General features: G+C 38.0%; 1 protein-coding gene across 1 annotated transcript in view; it reads left to right on the top strand.

Annotated features, from left to right (window-relative positions):
• The first annotated feature begins 1338 nt into the window (after positions 1-1338).
• Positions 1339-8968, top strand: part of gas2l3 (growth arrest-specific 2 like 3) — an 85834-nt gene continuing 78204 nt past the window's right edge. The window contains exon 1 of the mRNA XM_061914024.1: positions 1339-1492. The gene's annotated coding sequence lies outside the window, so the exon portion shown is untranslated. The remainder of the gene's footprint in view (positions 1493-8968) is intronic.

Genomic DNA, 8968 nt, shown 5'->3' on the forward strand with positions numbered 1-8968 from the left:
CCTGTTTTAGAGGGATGGTTTGGTTGAAATATGTTGAAAAATGTGGAAGGAGTAGCAGCCAGTAAAATGGTGGAAATAGGGCTTTGGAAAAGCAGGAATTAGGGAAAATCCTGGAATTATTTTGAACTTGGAAAAAGGGTAGTTTGAATTTCCAGAATGGTGGAATGTGTTGAAGGTGGAATGGTTTGGAATAGGTTGAAAAATGTTTGAAAACTGGCCAGTTCATTTTGAATGGGGAAAATTTCCCGAAAAACCTGGAATTCTGGGAAATCTGGGATTTTTTTTTTGTATTTGTCCAAAGGAAAGCCCCTGATTCCAGAACAAGCTCAACAGTTTGAAGTTGGAACGGTTTGAGTCAGATGAAAAATGTGGGAATTGTGGAACTTTGAAGAATGACTCATAGACATCAATGGGAATTTCCCCAAAAATGGGAAATTCCTGGTAAAGCGGGAATTTTTGTGAAAATGGTAAAAACTTGAATGGTCTAAATGAGTTGAAATGGCTGGTGTTGAATTTTTTCAACTCGGTGGAGAAATGTTGACGTAATAACATGTTGAATTGAAAAATGGTATTACAGAATTACAGAAGATTAGTTTGAATTTCCAGAATGGTGGAATGTGTTTAAGGCGGAATGGTTTGAAGAGGTTGAAAAATGTTTGAAAAATGGCCAATTCATTTTGAATGGGAAAAATTTCCCGGAAAACCTGGAATTCTGGGAAATCCGGGATTTATTTTTTAATTAGTCGAAAGGGAAAGCCCGCAATTCCCGAACAGGCTGAACAGTTTAAATTTGGAACAGTTTGAATCGGGGGGGTGGGGGGGGGCTTCACGGTGGAAGAGGGGTTAGTGCGTCTGCCTCACAATACGAAGTTCCTGCAGTCCTGGGTTCAAATCCAGGCTCGGGATCTTCCTGTGTGGAGTTTGCATGTTCTCCCCGTGAATGCGTGGGTTCCCTCCGGGTACTCCGGCTTCCTCCCACTTCCAAAGACATGCACCTGGGGATAGGTTGATTGGCTACACTAAATGGTCCCTAGTGTTTGAATGTGAGTGTGAATGTTGTCTGTCTATCTGTGTTGGCCCTGCGATGAGCTGGCGACTTGTCCAGGGTGTACCCCGCCTTCCGCCCGATTGTAGCTGAGATAGGCGCCAGCGCCCCCCGCGACCCCAAAAGGGAATAAGCGGTAGAAAATGGATGGATGGATGGACAGTTTGAATCGGGTGAAAAATGTGGAAGGAATGGTGTAGAAAAGCCTGGTGGTGTCTGCCGACGTCACCCAACCTATCAATGAACGGTTTGGAGGCAGGTGAGCCAGACCACGCGCTCCGATTGGCTGGTTCGAACAGAGGGGCGGCACACTCGGCGAGAGCAGCGGCAGCAACGTCCACACTTGAAATGATTCTCTCTCCCCACGCAACTTTTCACACGAGGAACCAAAAACACGGCATTGACGCGAACTCGCAGGATTTCATTGAAGACGACAGCCAGCTTGTGGTGAGTCAAACTCCCTCCCGTCGTCAAGTTTGCCGAGCTGAACTATACGGAGTCGAAAACATCGATAGTGAGAGGAAGTGTCTTGGTTTGTTTTCCTTCTATTTTCCAACAAAGTGGAGGTGATACTGCGATTTTTGGTATCGACTAGGGGCGGTATTGCCCATACAGATGCTCCAAACTTGACTGGAATATTGGCACTGAATGATGTGTGGATCGGAATTGGAATTTTCGGCTAACATGAAATTATTTTTTTATAGCAACAAATATATTTGTTGCTATAAAATATATAGCATTTAAATTTATGTTCACAAATATATTTCTGAACAACAAAAGTCGACGTATCAACAGTATCATTAAAATAACTTATTGTGTGACGTCACTAAGGCATTCTCACATATACTATAGTGCAGGGGTCACCAACGCGGTGCCCGCGGGCACCAGGTAGCCCGTAAAGACCAGATGAGTCGCCCACTGGCCTGTTCTAAAAATAGCTCAAATAGCAGCACTTACCAGTGAGCTGCCTCTATTTTTAAAATTGTATTTATTTACTAGCAAGCTGGTCTCGCTTTGCTCTACATTTTTAATTCTGAGAGAGACAAAACTCAAATAGAATTGAAAAATCCAAGAAAATGTTTTAAATACTTGGTCTTCACTTGTTTAAATAAAGTCATTTATTTTTTTACTTTACTTCTTATAACTTTCAGAAAGACAATTTTAGAGAAAAAATACAACCTTCAAAAAGATTTTAGGATTTTTAAACACATATACCTTTTTACCTTTTAAATTCCTTCCTCTTCTTTCCTGACAATTTAAATCAATATTCAAGTAAATTTCTTTTTTTTATTGTAAAGAATACGTACATTTTTATTTAATTCTTCATTTTAGCTTCCGTTTTTTCAACAAAAAATATTTGTGAAATATTTCTTCAAACTTATTATGATTAAAATTCAATAAAATTATTCTGGCAAATCTAGAAAATCTGTAGAATCAAATTTAAATTTGATTTCAAAGTCCTTTGAATTTCTTTTAAAAATTTTGTTCTGGAAAATCTAGAAGAAATGATTTGTCTTTGTTAGAAATATAGCTTGGTCCAAATTGTTATATATTGTAACAAAGTGCAGATTGGATTTTAACCTATTTAAAACATGTCATCAAAATTCTAAAATTAATCTTAATCAGAAAAAATTACCAATGATGTTCCATAATTATTTTTTTTATTTTTTTCAAAAAGATTCGAATTAGCTAGTTTTTCTATTCATTTTTTCTCGCTTGAATTTTGAATTTTAAAGAGTCGAAATAGAAGATAAACTATGTTTCAAAATTAAATTTTCATTTTTTTCGTGTTTTCTCCTATTTTAAACCGTTCAATTAAGTGTTTTTTTTCATCATTTATTCTCTACAAAAAAACTTCCGTAAAAGGAAAAAAAATATACGACGGAATGACAGACAGAAATACCCATTTTTTTTTAAGGGGTCACCAACCTTTTTGAAACAAAGAGCTACTTCTTGGGTACTGATTAATGCGAAGGGCTACCAGTTTGATACACACATAAATAAATTGCCAGAAATAGCCAATTTGCTCAATTTACCTTTAATATATATATATATATATATATATATATATATATATATATATATATATATATATATATATATTTATATTTATAAAAAATATATAATTCCACATTTTCCAAAACATTTCCCCCCCCTTTCAAAATACCGGTAAATAGCACATTTTTCACTACTTTAACATTTTTCAACCGATTCAAACTATTCCAAAGTCAAAATGTTCGTTGCTAATGCTAGTCACTTGCTAGCATGCTAACTTCATGTTTTGGTACTTGATGCATGCTAACTGTTAGCACGTTGACGTTAGCATTGCTAGCTTTTTTAGTTAATTTTGCAGCTATGCACCTCGGAGTCTGATATTTTGGTACTTGACAGATGCTAACATGCTAAAATTACCATGCTAATATTTTTTTTTGTCAATTAGTTTCAAATGTACACCTGACAGTCATATTTTGTGATACTTGACGCATCTTTACTGTTAGCATGTGAGCTTTTTTAGATATATTCTTAAAGGAATACGCTCCTGAGTCATACATTTTGATATTTGACGCATGTTTACAGTTAGCATGTGAGCTTTTTTTAGATAGCTTTTTTAAAGTATACGCCCGAGAGTTGTACATTTTGGTACTTGATGCATGCTGCTATATTTTTGGTTTCCTGACGCTATTTGGCTTACATGCTAACTTTATATTTTGGTAGTTGACACATGCTAACTGTTAGCACATTGACATTAGCAGGCTCGATTATTAGCTAATTTTGCAGCTATGCACCTCAGAGTCTGATATTTTGGTACTTGACAGATGTTCACAGTTAACCTTCTAAAATTAGAACGCTAACATTTTTTCCCCCGCAGTTTTTTCAAATACCCTTTTGACAATCATGTATTTTGTTACATGGCAGTGCTAAAATCAGCATGCTAACATATGGCTATTTTTTCAAATATACACCTGAAAGTCGTACATTTTGGTATTTGACGCATGTTTACTGTTAGCATGTGAGCTTTTTTTTTATATATTTCTGAAAGTATACACCCGAGAATCGTACATTTTGGTACTTGATGCATGCTGCTATATTTTTTATTGCCTGACACTATCTGGCTGGCATGCCAACATTATATTTCTGTACTCGACGCATGCTAACTGTTAGCACATTGACGTCAGTATGCTCGCTTTTAAGCTCATTTTGCAGCTATGTACCTCAGAGTCTGATATTTTGGTACTTGACAGATGCTAACGTGCTAAAATTAAGATGCTAATATTTTTTTGTCAATTTTTTTCAAATATACACCTGACAGCCATATCTTGGTTCATGTCGCATGTTTACTGTTAGCATGTGAGTTTTTTTAGATATATTTTTGAAAGTGTACGCTCAAGAGTCATACATTTTGGTATTTGACTCATATTTACTGCTAGCATGTGAGCTTTTTTAGATAGCTTTTCGAAAGCATACGCCCGAGAGTTGTACATTTTGGTACTTGATGCATGCTGCTATATTTTTGGTTGCCTGACGCTATTTGGCTTGCATGCTAACTTTATATTTTGGTACTTGACGCATGCTAACTGTTAGCACATTGACATTAGCAGGCTCGATTATTAGCTAATTTTGCAGCTATGCACCTCAGAGTCTGATATTTTGGTACTTGACAAATGCTCACAGTTAACCTTCTAAAATTAGCATGCTAACATTTTTTTTCCCGCAATTTTTTTAAATACACTTTTGACAGTCATATATTTTGGTACATGGCAGTGCTAAAATCACCATGCTAACATTTTTTTATGGCTATTTTTTCAAATGTACAACTGACAGTCATATATTTTGGTACTTGACGCATGTTTACTGTTAGCATGTGAGCTTTTTTAGATATATTTTTGAAAGTATACGCTCCATATTCGTACATTTTGGTATTTGACGCGTGTTTGCTGTTAGCATGTGAGCTTTCTTGGATATGTTTTTGAAAGTATACGCCCGAGAGTCGTACATTTTGGTACTTGATGCACGCTGCTATATTTTTGGTTGCCTGATGCTATCTGGCTAGCATGCTAACATTATATTTTGGTACTTGACGTATACTAACTGTTAGCACGTTGATGTTAACATGCTCGTTTTTCAATAAATTGTGCAGCTATACACCTCAGAGTCTGATATTTTGGTACTTGACAGATGCTATCAGTTAACATGTAAGTGTGCTGAAATTAGCATGCAATTTTTTGGTCAATTTTTTCAAATATACACCTGACAGTCATATGTTTTGGTACTTGACATATGCATACTGTTAGCATGTAAGCTATTTTAGATATATTATTGGAAGTATACGCCCCAAAGTCATACATTTAGGTTTTTGACGCATATTTACTGTCAGCAATTGAGCTTTTTTTAGATATATTTTTGGTACTTGATGCATGCATCTATATTTTTTGTTGCCTGACGCTATCTGGCTAGCATGCTAGCACCCCGGTTCCGCCTTGGCTTTTCAGCGTTCACACAAAATTCCTTACAAAATTTAATTTTCTACTTTTCATCCGTTTCAAACCATTCCACTTTCGAAATGTTGAGCTAATTTATGGCACGCATGCTACCATTTTTTTTTTAATTTTCCAAAAATTCCTGCATTTTCAGGAATTTCTAATGTTTCAGGCTATATCCCCAGGACACATTAGTCAGTTGTTAGCATGCTCATGTTAGCATTCTAGTGTTGCTAATAAAATTTCTCAACTGATTTAAACTATTCCAAAGTGAAAATGCTCGTTGCTAATGCTAGTCACTTGCTTGCATGCCAACATCATATTTTGGTACTTGACGCATGCTAACTGTTTGCACGTTGACGTTAGCATTGCTCACTTTTTAGCTAATTGTGCAGCTATACACCTCAGAGTCTGATATGTTGGTACTTGACATATGCTCACAGTTAACATGCTAAAAATAGCATGCTAAAAATTTTTGGGGGGCTATTTTTTCAAATATACACCTGACAGTCATATATTTTTGGTAGTTGACACGTTTACTGTTATCATGTGAGATTTTTTACATATATTTTTGAAAGTGTACGCTCCAGAGTCGTACATTTTGGTATTTGACGCATGTTTACTTTTACGTTTTTTTTTCCTTTTTCCAAAAATTCCCACATTTCCGAGAATTTTCTAATGTCTCAGGGTATTTCCAGGACACATTAGTCAATGGTTAGCATGTTAATGTTAGCATTCCAGTATGCTAATAAAAGCATGTTAGCTATTTAGCTTATTTATACACCGTAGAGTCAAATACATTGTTACTTGACACATAGTAACCGAGCATGCAAACTTTTTTAGTTAAAATTTTCTTATTTCACACATGCTAATGCTAAACATGTTAAACGTTAGCATGTTATTACGCCATCTTTTTACTCATTTTACAGATATACAACCAAGAGTGCTATATTTTTTGGAAAAAAAGTTGAAAATGAATCTCTTTCCAACCCTTTGTCTTGTTTAATTTTAACAACAATATTAAAATATCAACAAGGTAGCAACATGAAGCTATGTTTGTGGTAATAAAAATGCGACATGACTGACCTCATGACGCAGGTATATATGCGTGTAAATCACCACATGTCGGTTACATCCTTGATTGGCAGGTGGGAATAAATAGTTAAGAGGATCAGGAGTCGTCTGTCTATCCTGGGAGGTTGGCTGATAAGGTCTTGGGAATGTTTGGGACCTTAAAGTATTAGTAATAGACACTAATGCTGCCAAACTTGGATCAAAGTACTCTTAAATTTCACAGTTGGGTACACCTGCACAAGGTAATCCAATTTCGAACATGAAATGTTGAGAGGTAACATTTCAGTTTTGTTTGTTACTTTTAAGAGAGTTTATTTCACATGCGCATATATGTATATATACATATGTATGTATATATGTATATATATATTAGGGCTGCAACTAATGATTAATTTGATAATCGATTAATCTGTCGATTATTACTTCGATTAATCGATTAATAATCAGATAAAAGAGACAAACTACATTTCTATCCTTTCAAATGCTTTATTTAACAAAACAGCATACTGGCACCATGTCTTTTCGACATGCCAAATAAAATAAGGCAAGTGTTACAAAAATGTTTTTTTTCTTATAAAGTGCACCATTGTCATGCACAATAGCAATCATTTTGCTTAGGGGAATTTCCATCCATCCATCCATCCATCATCTTCCGCTTATCCGAGGTCGGGTCGCGGGGGCAGCAGCCTAAGCAGGAAAGCCCAGACTTCCCTAGCCCCAGGCACTTCGTCTAGCTCTTCCCGGGGGATCCTGAGGCGTTCCCAGGCCAGCCGGGAGACATAGTCTTCCCAACGTGTCCTGGGTCTTCCCCGTGGCCTCCTACCGGTTGGATGTGCCCTAAACACCTCCCTAGGGAGGCGTTCGGGTGGCATCCTGATCAGATGCCCGAACCACCTCATCTGGCTCCTCTCGATGCGAAGGAGCAGCGGCTTTACTTTGAGTTCCCTCCGGATGGCAGAGCTTCTCACCCTATCTCTAAGGGAGAGCCCCGCCACCCGGCAGAGAAAACTCATTTCAGCCGCTTGTACCCGTGATCTTATCCTTTCGGTCATGACCCAAAGCTCATGACCATAGGTGAGGATGGGAACGTAGATCGACCGGTAAATTGAGAGCTTTGCCTTCCGGCTGAGCACCTTTTTCACCACAACGGATCGATACTATGTCCGCATTACTGAAGACGCCGCACCTATCCGCCTGTCGATCTCATGATCCACTCTTCCCCCACTCGTGAACAAGACTCCTAGGTACTTGAACTCCTCCACTTGGGTCAGGGTCTCCTCCCCAACCCGGAGATGGCACTCCAACCTTTTCCGGACTCGGACTTGGAGGTGCTGATTCTCATTCCGGTCGCTTCACACTCTGCTGCGAACCGAGCCAGTGAGAGCTGAAGATCCCGGCCAGATGAAGCCATCAGGACCACATAGGGGAATTTCAAACCTGGCTATTAACTATTCCAACCATTCTGCAATGTTGGATGCTGAATGTCTTTCCTCTAGTGGCATGGTCGTAAGGCAGATTGACTTCATGTTCCATTCGTCTCCAATGTAATGACATGTATTGCCAAGGTAGGCTACACTTGTCCACACATCCGTAGTGGGTGGCTTTTATGTCAGTCTACACTTGTTGGAATGTCTGCTCATACTTCCTCTCCATCACTTTGGTAGGTAAAATGGGTCCTCGAGGGAAGAGTGTAACCAGGGTTGAGGACGTGAATCATTTGTCTAAAACCTTCACCCTCCACCATTGGTAGTGTCCTCATGTAAGTTAGGATAGCATCAGTCAATGCAGCCGCTTGCCGTGGTGTGCACACCTTCCTTTGTACCAGTCGCTAATCCTGGCTTGTTTCTTTCTGAAATGAGAGAAACCATATTATGAATGTACATAGTAGCATAATTTACATGTAACTCAATACATACCCAGTTGATTTTTTTAAATAATTTCTGATGTAAAAGACAAATACGCCACCACATCAAAAAAACAGCAACATTTAAAAAATGGACATTGGAGTTGCAGAATACACCAATAACAGCACAGAAATGTAACTCATCACATCAGAACTGGATCAGATATTGTACACGTTTCTGTTCTGAATAAGGAAGGATTCACTTTAGGCTACTGCTGAATAATAGCATGAAATATTCCAGCACCTTTTCTGACATAGTACTACCACCACCATGCTTGACGGTAGGTTGGTGTTCCTGGAATTAAAGGCCTCACCTTTTCTCCTCCAAACATATTGCTGAGTATTGTGGCCAAACAGCTCTATTTTTGTTTCATCTGACCACATGTGTCCATGTGATCTCAGATGAAACACACACACACACATACACACACACACGCACACACACACACACACACACACACACACACA

This window comes from Nerophis ophidion, linkage group LG10 (genome assembly GCF_033978795.1).
Source record: "Nerophis ophidion isolate RoL-2023_Sa linkage group LG10, RoL_Noph_v1.0, whole genome shotgun sequence".
Lineage (NCBI taxonomy): Eukaryota > Metazoa > Chordata > Actinopteri > Syngnathiformes > Syngnathidae > Nerophis > Nerophis ophidion.